Source organism: Carassius carassius, chromosome 17, assembly GCF_963082965.1.
Source record: "Carassius carassius chromosome 17, fCarCar2.1, whole genome shotgun sequence".
In the NCBI taxonomy this organism is placed as follows: domain Eukaryota; kingdom Metazoa; phylum Chordata; class Actinopteri; order Cypriniformes; family Cyprinidae; genus Carassius; species Carassius carassius.
In genome coordinates this window covers 7,611,526-7,625,724 of record NC_081771.1, presented here as the reverse complement: position 1 = coordinate 7,625,724, position 14,199 = coordinate 7,611,526, and the positions used below count along the sequence as shown (strand labels likewise).

At 38.7% G+C, this 14,199-nt stretch overlaps 1 protein-coding gene across 11 annotated transcripts in view; it reads right to left on the bottom strand.

The window, feature by feature from the left end:
• LOC132160902 (forkhead box protein P1-B) overlaps window positions 1-14,199 on the bottom strand; it is a 184,307-nt gene that overhangs the window by 163,857 nt on the left and 6,251 nt on the right. For all 11 annotated transcript variants that reach the window (XR_009438085.1, XM_059570643.1, XM_059570634.1 and 8 more), the window contains one exon: window positions 235-338. The gene's annotated coding sequence lies outside the window, so the exon portion shown is untranslated. The remainder of the gene's footprint in view (window positions 1-234; window positions 339-14,199) is intronic.

Genomic DNA, 14,199 nt, shown 5'->3' with positions numbered 1-14,199 from the left:
ATGAGGAAGTTCCAAGTCAAAGATCATACATCAATGAAATACACATGACAAAATGATCCAATCGTCAGAGGTAGGAAAGACCAACCACTGAGCGATAAAAAAAAAAAAAAGGTTGTAGTCAAATACATATACGTAAAATACATACTGTAGACCATTTTTACTAATATGCAAAAGTAGCACAGTAGAAAGCGTACGTTTGCGTGGTTTCAAGGAAAAATTCTGAAGACAACATACCACAGTCACTTGTTTGGACAGGATTGACGTTCCATTGTTCCAATCAGAATTCAGAAAAGGGAACAAAAGGGCGGAACCACTGGATACGGTGGAGCCACCTCAATCTGAAATACAAAATGAGTAAAAAAGACAAGAGAGAGAGACAAGTGCATATTAACATCAGCAAAATTGATACCAAACAGGAATTGATACCGTTCTCTAAAGGTGGGGGAAGTCCCTTAAATTCACTCAACCCACATAAACCTGGATGATGACTCAAATGAGAAAGGAAAAAGGCAAAAACGTGATGAAATCCGACCACAAATGCTTAATTTGGTGACAAATTAATTCCAGAACTGACCTAAATGCATCTTAACACATTTTCAGATTTTCAACAGCAAGCATTTCTGACACATGTGATATTTACACAGAGCATCAGATAATAATCAGCACAAATCTGCATTGCTGTTCTGATGAATGGTAGTGACTCGAGGGACGACTCATCTAAGGAAATGCTGCGGCCACACACTACTTGACAGAATTCTCTGGAACATTTAGTCAGATCCCGTAAGTCTGTGACATGTGACTGTGATCAATCAGCATCGGTGGTGGTGATTTGCGTAGTAAAATGCTTATTACAGAGGTCAGCATTTACTTGAGTGTGTTCTCATTAAGGTGAAAGGGAGATAAAAAGAGAGAGTGACAGAAAAAGGAGGAGCTAAAAGAATCCGGAAGGTTAAAGAAGGTGAGAAGAAGACAGAAACAGAAAGTGATAAAGACAGTCAGGAGTGTCTGTCATTCACTGACCCGCCGCAGGTCTGCATGGTGGAGTTTTAATAGTACGATGGTAAATCGCTTAGCTCCATGTTATTCAACAGAAGGTTGGCTGATAGACTGAATATTTACAATGTATTGGAAGTATTTTAATGCCAGTATAAAATGAACCAACATCATGAATATTGCAAAGATATTAATTTACTTTTTATTTGCCTATTAACTTTTCAAACGACCGCAGCATACCAGCTACTTGTGTGTGTCACAATGAGAGATATCTTAATAGTGCTTAAACATGAGTAGCCAGTCGGGTTGAGAAATTTTATTCATTTCTGCAAATTAATATTTCCGTTCATTTTTATAAATCAGTTCATTGACTCATTCAAAAATGTATACAGATGTCCCTGGATAAGATTTCAAATGCTTATAAAATGTTTAGTAAAATACATGGTGTTTATTAATGATGCTATTTTATATATTTGTTTATTAATATTACTGTTTATTTATTATTTATATCTGTTTTGGTCTGCATTTTATATTAATGCATAAATAAAAATAATATATATTTTTTAATTGTATTAAATGTAAAAATTCTATAAATAATAATATAAATAATAGTTATTTTGATCATTTGTATATAAATTATTTAAAAATATTTCCCTCTTCTCATTCACTGAAAAACAGCTCACCTTGATTACGTCTACACACATTTTCTGTATTTTATTCCAAATCTTAAACATTTTTAATCAACTTTACAACAATGTCTGTTGGTTAAAAAATATGCTTTTTACGAACTACCACATCAATTTTCAAATGTTCAATATATATTGAGTTTAAAAAATATATTTAGCTATATCTCTCACATCAGAACAAAATGATACAAATTCAATATTACAAAACTGTCAAGTACATACAAGCTCAGACCTGTCCCCTCCTAGAGGCCAAATATTCACAGTATATCCCCAACAGACCCAATAAAATCAACCCTTGAATTACAGCTCATCTCCATGTAATTCCTCAGTGTGGAATTCAGCTAGCGCTAACCCCCTTAGCATTCCTCTGTTCCACGTCGGGCGCTGAGCAGCTTCAGATAAGAGCCGCTCTGATTAGCTGCCCGCGTTCTTGTCGTTGCTGCAAAATATACACAATCCCAAAAGACCCCTCTGCAGCCTCGCTGGTATTTATGACTCTCACATCACTGAACTCCAAAAATAGGGAGTATAAAACGGGCGAGAGGAAATAGCTACAGGTAAAAAGAGGCAGAGAGAAAGAGAGTGAGTGAGAGAATTACTGTAGTATTTAAAGAGCAGCTAGGGCACATGAAAGTGAAAGAGAGGTGGAAACTACTCCAGGATAGAGATGGATGATCTGATCTTCTTTGAAAAAGAGAAAGTGACAAAATAAGAATAAGAAATAGCCACATTTACATTAACCTTTAAAATGTCATCTTTACCAACAGGAAGGAGAATAAAAAAAAAATGTGATCTTGTGGCAGGAAGATGGTGCAAAACACAACTAAAGACATCCATCTGAATGCGTATGGCTGTCAACAAGAACATTTAAAAAACCTATATAAATTGGTCTCACTCACTAATCGAATTTCTGAATGACTAGTCAACCAGTGTAAATACACAATAATTGTATAGTTCTAAACTCTTATTGTATATATTTTTACAATGTATTTTCCTTCCTACTGTAGAAACAAATGACAATTAATAGATTCCTAACTGACATTTCAAATAAGTATCCAGTTTGTCTCAGCGGTTTCTTTCATCTTATGCAAGTTTGAAAACTCATTTCACACAACAGAATTTTGAATCGGTCCAGATATTTTGCATGCCAAATATTTCTCGGGTGTCTGTAATGTGTCGGCAATTCTCTCAGATCAAGTCATTGATAATTCACAATGCATTGTCACTCGCGTAAATGAGCACCGATTCGCCTCCGATTTCAGGTATTTGTCTGCGATTTTGCAAAACCTGTCGGTGAGTGAAAATCAGATCTAAAATCATGCAGGGAACTTCTAGTCTCCTATGCCATAAAAACATTTATAAATTTGCAGTTATCGCAAATCTGGATCTTGGTTTGTCATTATAGGGTATAGAGTGCAGGAATTTTTTTAAAGCATTAAGTTTCTGTGACATAAAATTCTAAAACTAAGGGGTCACACTACGCTGTGGGAAGGAACATGGAGCAGAGAATAATCGAAAGAGTCCTTATTAATCCATCACAGGGGTAAATCCAACATGGAGAACAGAAGGAAGACACATGTATGTAACTTGTAGACTTGTAAACTGAACAGCAAGGATGTGGGCTTATAAGGTAGGATAACGAGGAACAGACAGATGCAGGGAATCAATTATAATCAAACTAAACAAGGTAGGGCTGTGACGGTTGCCATGACAACCGCATCACCGCGGTGGTCGGTTGCTACCGCGGTTGTCTACTGCCACCGGCGGTAGTGCACGTGACGTCACAAACTCTATAGCAAGCATAATACAAAGTTTTGTATATAAGTGTAATAACTGTAATAGTTGCAAATTCTAAATCTATGGTAATTAACAAATTACCTCAAACACAGAGTTTTCTTTAGATTGGAAAATACAGTTTATGCATTCAGCAAATTAATTTAGTGTTGGGCGATGGATCTTGTTGGGAAAGCAAATACCACATCGCCGATCTGGAGTCATCTGCATTCATGTCACCCATCAGTGTTTGCACAAGTTCTCGTGATCGCAAACGCTGGCTGGTCAGGTACGGTGAGGCTTTCTCCAAACTGGAAAAATACAAACGAGACAGCGATACATGAAAGATGAACGATTCCTATTTCAAAGAGAGCGCGTGCAGATGAGGAGTTAATGATCTCGCTTGGTGGCGGAAAAGTAAACCGGACGCAACACAACCGTGTTGCGACAGGTTTAGTGTCTATACAGGACATTTGAACTCTGTGTCAGTAGCCTACATCACTGACCGGACGGGGGATTTATCATGTTGTGTTGTGCTGCATCCAGTATAGCATCACTGATTATGATTATGAGTATTTTCTCGCGCTTCGTCGCTCGCATCCGTTAGACAGGGGGTATTTAACTTTCTTATTTAGGCTACTTTCTTGTTTAACTGCATTATTTCTTTGATATTTATTTTAGTGTTTTGCAGGCGGCATTTACTGACAGAAGTCTTCAAATATACACGAACTGACGAGTTAAATATGATGTGTTAGATGAGTGAGACAGTGCTGGGCTGATTTCATAGACATGTGCATACATATAAATATATCCTGTATATAATATATATAAAAAATATTACATGCATGCAGAGTTTAAGTCAGCTTTAATCACCTTTTTTTTGGTAATTCCATGAATTAACTGACCACGACACTGCTTGCACATAGTTTATTTCGCAGTTTGATATGAAAGGATATGCACAAAGGAAGCGCGCACCGGCGACTTTGAGCACAGGACCATCCGCGCTTGCTTAACTTGCACCTGATAATAAAGTGAGTGGAGCGCGTGTCTGAAACGTCTCCTGTTCAGTCATTCTGCGACTGAATAAATTCACTTCTTGTCATGAGAAAAAGTGACAGAAGCAGCAGTTGTGAGTGGGTGGCCATCTCCGCCCCTATATGTTAAATATTTTGAATACGTTAAACTGAAAAAAATTATCGCCTTCGTTAACGAACAACTTTTGACACTCATACATATATATATATATACATATATATATATATATATATATACATATATATATATATATATACATATATATATATATATATATATATATATTTATTTATAATATTATTATTATAATATTATTATTATTATTATATATATTTTTTTTTTTTATCAACACCGCGCCACCGGCGGTTGTTGGTCCATGACAACCGCGGTGGTAAAAATCAGCCACCGTCACAGCCCTAAAACAAGGACAGGAAACAAATAAGGAATAACAGGAACAGACACACATGACAACAGGTCCAATCGTGACATTTCACCCCCCCCTCCCGGAAGGTGAGTCCTTGTACCGTAGGCAACAACAGGAGGAGGCATAGGTGGAAGTTTGGGAGGAGGCTCCGGTGGAGGACAGACCCCAGGGAGGGGGGCGGCAGACAGAGATGACGGAAGGAGGAGATGACAGAGGGAGGAGTCAGGGAGGAGACGGGAGGAGCTTGAAGCAGGAGGGGTCCAGCTGGACCCATGCCACAGCCATAATGACGGCACAAGGTAGACTCCAGGAGGCCGACCAACGGCAGCGGAGCACGTGACGTAGATGGAAAGCCAACAAGCTAGGGGGACGCAGAGGATCCAGGGAGCCAGGGTGGGGCCGTGGGCTCTGGCAAGCGAGGCGGAGATCCACAGAGCGACTGAGGACCAAGGTGGAGCTGGCGGGAGGAAGGAGCTTAACGGAGCTGGTGGGACAGAACAAATAGGAGCAGCCAGTGGAGAGGAGTCCAGAGGCGATGACGGGTCAATGCCCGACCAAGGCAGAGCCGGAGGAACAAGGGACCCCAGTGGAGCTGATGGATCGATGGTTGATGGTGGAGACAAAAGGAGCTATGAGCCGAGGTGGAGTCCGGGCCTCAGAGGCTGGAGGCAGAGGTGAGAGAGACTCCAACCAAGGCAATGCTGGAGGATGGCAGTGCAGGGCGAAGCTGGAGCAGATGGCTCGCACCACATAGTTGGTGGGCAGAGTGCGAGCAGAGGGGCTGCTAGATGACAGCAGTGGAGGAGGCAGGAGCAGCCACTGGAGGGCACATTCTAGGAGCTGGTACTGGAGGACACATTCTAGGATCTGGCACTGGAGAATCGGAAGCCCCCTCGGGGCTGGATGTGGAAACCAAGGATGAAGGAGGGCTGGACGGGACAAGCGGAGATGACGGAGAGAGGAGAGGGGGCAGTACAACTTCAAGTTCCGATTCCCAATCGATAAGATCCTCCTCATTTTGGCCCTTTTGGTGTACCATAGTATGCTCACCCTCAGCCGCGATGCAGGGGGAGAAGCTCCACTCCTCACTCACACCGTCCGCAGCTCTCCCTTGCAGTGGGCACTGTAGCCGGCTCTCGCACCTGGTCTGACAGGTTGGGCTCAGGCTCTCCGTCATCTGTGGGCTCGGGCTTATGCTCCGTACCATGGGGAGATGGTGGGCTGGCCTCTGGGAACAGGTGGGGAACGCCAGTGTCCACTCCACAAAGGCCAAGAAATTCACTTGGGGACCGTCCTTGGACGATGGTGCTCTGTACATGTTGTCCGTGTAGTTGGTGATACATGCTATGGTGCAGTACATTTATTTATTTATTTGTTTGTTTATTTGTACAGGGACAACGCACAACAACAGTGTTGTGTCAGAGTTAGCTATAAAGCTAATTTGCAGTCTGCAGTCCCTGGGCAGGATGTTGTTACAAAAAAACAATATTAAGTGACAAACAATACAATACATATAATACATACAATATCACATCATACTACATTGTATTACAAAAAAAAGTCAATGATCACATATCTGATTTTCCTTAAGCCATACTTTAAGCATAGTTTTAAAAAATACTAAGTGTTGAACACTCTCTAATATAAACAGGTATTAAATTCCATCTTTCTGCTGCTCTTACTGAAAAAGCAGATTGTCCAAAAACAGTTCTCTTAAATTTAGTTGAACAGTCACCTCTAACTGATGACCTAGTCTGCCAGATATTGTCCTTACAGAAAGTCACACATTGTTTAAGAGGTGGTGGTGCAAGATCATGAATTAGTTTGTACATTAAACACACATCAGCAAATAATAAAAAATTGTCAAACGTCAATAATTTATAATTTTTAATAAATTTTACAGTGATAATAACTCCTTGGCTTTTTATCTAAGATTTTTACAGCTTGTTTATAAATAGTATATATTGGTTTCAATGTAATTTTACTTGTATGAGACCAACCTGTAGCACAGTAAGATAAATGAGGAAAAATCATTGTATGCATAAATAGTTTAGCAGCAGCCACAGGTAATTGGTGCCTAATATTTCTGAAGATCAACAAACTTGCTCTAGTGCTTTTAGAGACCTTTTTAATATGTTTTATAAAATTTAAGTTAGAATCCATAATCATACCCAAATATTTATTACCTCTCCTTTAACTAGAATATCTGGGCAACACTCATCAACTTTCTTGATCGAAAAAAACATTCCCACAGTTTTACTCACATTAAGAGTAAGACAAGAATGACATAGCCAATCTGAGACTTTGTTCAATGCAGCAGTTAGTTTGATAGCAGCTTGTTCTTTTGTCTTAGCATAAGTGTAAACAACTGTATCATCTGCATACATCTGAACCTGGACCTCTGGACAAACTGTAGGCAGATCATTAATGTATAAACTGAATAAAATTGGTCCAAGAATCGACCCCTGCGGAACTCCAATATTACAGTCAAGGAATGGTGAGCATGCATCATTAATTCGTGTACATTGTTTTCTTAAATTTAGGTATGACTCCATCCATGTTAATGTATTAGTAGAAAAATTAAACCTTGATAAGGCCTAAAAAAAAATGTAAATTTAAAAATTGTTTGGTTCCGGTTTCCGACCGACCCTGTCAATTTATGTGCGACCCAAATTTATTTTATGAGACTGGGGAAGAACGGTCTTTCACACATCGTTAATTAAATTACAGTTTCCTTTAAATGCTGTTTTACACTTAAGTAATCCGTTAAAAACCATTAAGTATTGCATCAAAACCCTTTAACTGTCAATTCCTAAAGTGAGCTATAACTTAAGGTTTGGAAATCGTAACATTAAGAGAAACACGGGGGGGGGGGGGGGGGGGTCAACAATATATCGCGGTACAGAGAGGGCACTGACAACATGCTGACAGACAGGACATTAACATTACCAGCTTACTTTTAATATGAAACAAAGTCTCATTTGGTTATTTCACCTTTCAAATGTGGTCATTTTTTAAAGAAATGTAAACAATAAATACCGTTTTGTGGCTCTTGAATGTGTCGAACAGATCGCTGTAAGTTAGATCATCAGTTAAAACTAACTGATCGTCTCTTGCTTCTAGTTAATTTATAGCATCAAAATCAAATAAACCACATAAATGAACATAACAAAGAATGTTGTTTGACTACAAAAAGATGTCTGTACACTCCGTTTTTCAAGTTCAAATCCTCCATGTTAATCTACTATAAGATCGCCTGTCAAACTCCCGCGAAGGCTTTTTGTGTGTGTGTGTGCGTTTTGCGTGTCTATGGCAACAACAGACTTTAAACGGGAATACAGAATCACTGTCGTAAAAGTACCGGTACACACATTTAAAATCAGCGCGCGTGTGTGTGTGTGTGTGTGTAAAACTGCCACTGGAGAAAAAAAAAAAAAAAAAAAAAAAAAAAAAAAAAAAAAATCCCTACCGACCAATGACCTCAACTGACAACCAACTGGAACCAAACTTTTTTTTTTTAGGCCTAATTTAGATAAAAGAACATTATGATTAACGGTATCAAAAGCCTTTTTAAAATCAAGGAAGACAGCACCAACAACACCACCCCTAAGACTGGATTTAATTTGTTCAACAAAATAACAGTTTGCTGTGTGTGCCTTCTGGTGTGTGCCCTGAGCGAATTCTCCCACTGCTCCAGTATGAGGAGGAGGTATTCTGGGAGAAGGAGGGGAACCATACAACACAGCAGAAAGAAAAAGGACTGAGGAAAAAAACATGGAAAACAAACAGAGGGCTTCAGTCAGGTCTTTTGTCACACTACGCTGCCAGAAGGAAAACAGAAGAGTAAAGAGTCTTTATTAATCCAACACAGGGGTAAAGCCAACAGGGAGAACAGGAGGAAGACACATGTATGTAACTTGTAGACTCATCAAAACTGAACAGAAAGGACATGGGCTTATAAAGGCAGGATAACAAGGCACAGACAGGTGCAGGGAATCAATTATAATAAAACTAATCATGGACAGGAAACAGACCAAATAAGGAAAAACAGGAACTGACACACATGACAACAGGTCCAATCCTGACAGTATACAGACAATAAGCAAAAAAGCAACTGTAAAATTCCAAAAGGGTTTTTAAAAGAAACACAAAAGACAAATGTTGATAAATGTATTTTCAGAGTATGAATGAGCAACCTCAAAGCAATAATGTCTTCCTCGGGGCATGCAAGAACTCACACAGGTTTGACTCAGCTATTTCATTTTGGTGGCATACCAGCTGCTCAATACAACACCCCTCGGCATCTCCAACATGTGGTTTTAATCCACACATTTCACTCAAATTGCCGTCCCTGTCAGTCTCAGACAGAAACAAGTTACAAGCCACTTTAGAGTAGTTAGATAATTGCCACTTATTTGTGTGTCAAGTTTCCCATAACCGTGAAAAGACTAGTGAGAAATCACACTGTGATAAAAACACACTATAACTCATGGTATTGTTTCTGCTTTATATCAAAGATGTGGTCTAAGCGTTTCATTGTGATGGATGGTAATCTTAAAAAAAAAAAAAAAAAAGATTTCAGAGCATTTTAATCCAGCAACCTAATATTTCACACAACACAATAACAAAAACTTCTCCAATCTAATTCAGATCATTCAGCAACATACCAAATAAATGATTATTTTCACATAAATCTTTCAAAATAATCCTCCTCGGCTGCCATTACAACAACAAATAGTCCCAACCCAAACTGGCTGACGCTGTTGCTATGCTAGGCCAATCAGGAATCAGCATAGTCATGGAAACGTTAAACTTCTAGGAAATTAACCTAGAAATTGCTTGTTCCTCTGCATATATCTGCATAAACCTGCAAAAGAGGAATTTTTTTTTATCTTAGAATGCCAACCTATATGCTGTGTCCTGAGTCTCAGCATGATTGCACATGTGATATTGCTTTTACACAATGGCGCAGTAAAAAAAAAGAGAATACTTAGAAACTTTCATTTTAGGTAAATTACTGCCTGCCCTGTTACTTCTGTTCTGCCAACGAATAAGTTCCAAATAAAGTCACGGCAAAATAAATTTGTGCTTCTCTGAACAAACACACAGTGGTTGAGTTTGATTTCTGAATAAATCAGCATTTCTGAATTAATTGCTTGAATTATTCAATGACTCATTTGAATGAACTATTCAAAGACTCACTTAAAAAGACCTACCAGCTTCAATTGCGTCCTCTACCGTGGTCTCATGGGATAGTGAAGTGTCTATTGTATGCACACTTCGAAATTTAACCAGAAGCGCGAGTTACCATGACTTGCTGTTTTATAAATGTAAACATTTAAAATCTAATAGTAATCTAAAATAAAATATAATCTAAATCTAATCTAAAAATAATGGTATAAGCAGTGCTTCTTATTCTCAGATAATGCACAATATTATTTTTAAAATAAAATTAAAAAAACAAAACAAATTATATATATATATATATATATATATATATAGGACCATCTCCTCATCTTATAAATCCTCTGGCCCTATATGGTGAACAATATTTTGTGATTAAAAAGACAATTACCTCAGGTTTTGAAAAGAACCACAGGAGAATGTTTATTAGTGGTGCCAGTGGTTTTTCAAAACCCCTAACCCTTAAATATTAAACATCAGTGCGTAAACATTAGCCACACCTTAGCAACCACAGAGCAATGCTATTGCATTCAACCACAAAAACTAGCAATGTCACGGCAAGTTTTGCACAAGCAAGTGCCAGTCACACTAATAATGAAATTATAAGTCTTCTGCTCACAGTAAATACTCTTTATAATGTGTTGCTTTGCTGCATATTGTTATACAATTCTTTACTGTGCTGTTTGTATGTGTTTCAGCTGCTATTTGCACTCCCCAGCATTGAACACATGTTCCACCACCATGATTGTGCAACAATAAAGAAGAGTGAATCCTGAAGCTGGACATCATCCTGAAGACAATGACCTACCCAAGACGGACAATTTAAGGGAGTGGTCTGCTTGCGGCAGTCTCCCATTTGACCTGGCAGCACGAGAAGAACTGGAGGAGATCGGGATGATTTAGAGCTCTTCTCTTAGACGTGCTGACAAGGTTAGAGGGTCAACACAGACATTAACAGGTCAGTGTGTGGCCCACTTGGGGACAATTACTCCTGGCCGCAGCTAAGTGGACACTTGATTGAACACGACAGTGCTGGGAATGCACCATCCCTATAGATAACAATTCTAAGGACCATTTAGGATAAAAAGCCCTTGTGATACGCGCCTTTATGGCCCAAATTCATCTTTCTTTGCGCTTTTAAAAAAAGAATGTTGGCAGTGTGATCGAGGGGTTATTCTCTGGGCATGAGTAAGAGAAACATTAGAGAGCGCTTGCATCTTTTGATGCTTTCAAAGAGATCACACAAGAGCAAATACAAGGTGAGGGGGTTGCTGGAGGAATCCGTGAGATTGTTTTTCTCAGTTTAGAAGATTGTTTCCTCATCACGCTGAGCCTGTTAATATGTATTTTGATTGTTTTGTTTGGATTTATAGTCGATTACAAGCTGCGATATAATTAAATTCCAAAGGAGAATCCGTAGCATTTACATTTTGATGATTGAGGTTATATGCACATCCAATTATACCTGTTATTTGTAAGGTGCTAAACAATCATTTTTACTGCCTGTTCAAAAAAAAAAAAAAATTATAAATAAAAAAAACATATCTGGCTTGACTTTTACACACTGGCATCTTCCAGTACAGAGGAGTGACAGACAGATTCAAACCTCCCTCGACTTTTACGCTTACCAAATATTTTTAGAATCTTCCTAAACTAGAGCACTTTCTAGACAAATTCAGAGTCAGCTTTATTATTCTTCTATTTCTAATCGATTTTTAATATAACACCAATGACAAGAAGACATCTTAACCAACAAAAATATCTCCACCCACATACTCTCTTTGTTTTTTGAGAAAACACACTTTTGATAAAGTAGCCTATTAAAAACAAGATAGAAAATTAAGAATTGAAAAGTTGTCTCTCTTTCACTTCATGTTGGAATTTGAATGAAATTGAAAGAATATCAACTAATGCAATGCACTGTGCAAAATGAAGCATTCCTCCATCATGGTCCAATTATTAAAAATGTTGAAATATATAAACTAATCTATCTTTCAAAAAATTGCAATTCCAAATTCCTTTTAAGTTAATAAGCATTAAAATCAGACAGACATTTCTCGATTCCATTCTGAATTGTACATAATTTTGGCAACCAAAAAAGCAGACAAAATGTTCTGTTTGTTATGCTATAACATTACAAAATGTAACAGAATTAAATGTGAATTAAATGTAAAAAACCTGTGACTTGCCGCTTCTTATGGGGTGAGCATATGTTTAGTAAAAAGCATGCAAAATGAAAACAAGGTCTTTGGATTGTTGTAAGCTGAGCTTGAATTGGGAACGTTTCGGGGCTATGGATTGTTGGATTGTTTACTTAAGACTTGGCAGCAGAAAATCATCTCCACATTGTCCTGCTCCTGCTGTCAGCCCTGGGCAGCATCGATTGCAGCTGTAGCACGTTACAGAGATGCAGAGGACACAGTTCACTTTAGCCAGGGCGCACACTTGTAAGAGTTTTGCCACAATTTTGCTGTTGAAACAAATTTCAAGAATCATAAGAGATCGCTTATGAAGTCACAGAGCAAAAGTTCTGATATTATAACACTTTTTTTGACATTGCCAATAATATTCCTGAACTGTTTCAACTTTGTCAATAAGGATGTCAAAATGTTATGTAGAATGGCAAGTGTGACCAAAGTCTGCAAAGATGTATATTGAAAATCCATGGCCATTATGAAAAAGTTCATTTTATACCATCTCACAAGCTGCACAGCCATAGTGCGGCCCACTTACATGCCATGAAGTGTGGCAGAAAATAAAAGAGGCTGGGTTGAAAGGTGAAAGTGAGAAAAGGAAGGGCACAAATCAGAAAGAGAGGGAAAGAAAAAGAGAGAGGAATAAATAGATATCAAAAGATGCAGAGAGCTTGAGGGAGTGAAAAGAGATAGAAAACATCACAGCTGTCTTCAACACTTCCTTAAAGACCATAGAGCGAGAGAGAGGGGTGAAAAACCACTTATCCTAGTACCCGCTGGACTATCCCATTACCACGAAGACCAACTACAGACATTTTCCCTTTACCACGAGCAGAGGCACTTGGAAGTGATGTACTCGCAAAAGGAAGTGAGTGGAGGAAGAGAGCATCTCCTCTTTTTTACCTCTCTCCCCTCCGCCCTCATTAACTGGGCTCCTTTCCAATTCATTTCAGGAAGCCCCGAGAGCCTGCCTTCCCCTGGAATTTACCGAAATGACACAACATTAGCAGATTTGCATATGCAAAACAGGTCAAGCAACAGGCACTCGCTGCTCATTTGACCTATTGCTTGTTGTGGCAAGCCGAGTTATTGTTATTCCCACGGAACAATTCTGTAACCAAGTGGGCGTCATGTGAGTGCCATCTGGGTAACACTTATTTAAGGCTGGCAGAAGTCCCGTGGCAGCCCGCCTGGCGAGGAGGAGGAAAGGGGGAATAAATTGCATCATTTACTTGACATCCATTTGCCGTCGTGCCCATTTAAAACCCATGACTAAATAATTTGGTTATTCGACTGCCAGTTACCACTGTCATCCAAATTGTGCGATGCAGGCGACACACGGCAAGACTGTCAAATGCACTGATAAAGGACAAGCCTCTGATGTTTAACCATGCGAAAACGCATCACTGTAAGCATATTTACAACCATCAGTCTATTTTAACTAAAGACTCCTTCCAGAATGGTCCCGTTACAATTATGACAACTAACTCATGTTTATCCAAGAAAGCGGTTCAGAAATTGTGATTGGAGTACCAAACTTCATGCAGAATAAACAATGAACAGAATGGAACAGTAATTCTTAAGCTTTATAACTTAGATGTTGACTCTTGAGATGCTTCTGAATTCACTCGGTTGCATTTGGATTTGACTGTTGAAATTATCCTCCATTTTTGCTGCTTCCTCCACATTTAACTTTTAAAAGTTATGCTGATTGAGTGTGAGAAAATGGGTTTTTAATGACTGATATGGGTAACTAAAGAGTGCCGTAACCGACTGCCCATATATTAACAATACAAGTCTTTTATGTTATAGAAATTATCAAAGATTATCATCCAGTATGGGCTGATATATCAGTGGTTACCAAAAAAAAACAAAAAACAAGTGGGCAAAGAGGCCACGTAAGCATTAA